Consider the following 573-nt stretch of genomic DNA (forward strand, 5'->3'; position numbering starts at 1 on the left):
TTACTTTTGTGACAAAAAATGATGAATCATCAAGTGTGACAATACTTATGAAAAAGGCAGTAATATCTTCCCACGAAAGGCATCATGTAGCAATATTGCTGCTTACTCAACACCTCACCTTATACTATAACGATGACTACTTCCATCCATATTTCTGCCAAGGTAGACATAGTCAACATTGACACTGAGCACTGTTTCACAACTTCTAATTGGGCATTCTTGAGTTCTAATTCTTTTTTGTCTTGTTAAAATAGGAAGCAGCATCCAATCTTATTAGAAATCTGCAACGTGGTAAACCCCAAACGTTCTCACCTTTTGGATGCAAAGAAGTATGTACACTACTTATTCCAGTAGTAGTACATGCCCTTTTCTCAATGCATCCAATAAAAATCTGAGGATAAGTTTGCTTTGGATTGTAAGTGGTGCAATGCAAGAGTCGCTGTGCTTGGAAAGTACATGTAACTAAAGCTGCATACTCGAGATAGGTGTGGAAGCACCCAATGTCCAGGAACCTACTGTGTCCATCGGAAACATTGACATGGGCCAAGGAAGGAAGACAGAGCACAGCAGGGG

Source organism: Fomitiporia mediterranea (assembly GCF_000271605.1).
Source record: "Fomitiporia mediterranea MF3/22 unplaced genomic scaffold FOMMEscaffold_18, whole genome shotgun sequence".
NCBI lineage: Eukaryota > Fungi > Basidiomycota > Agaricomycetes > Hymenochaetales > Hymenochaetaceae > Fomitiporia > Fomitiporia mediterranea.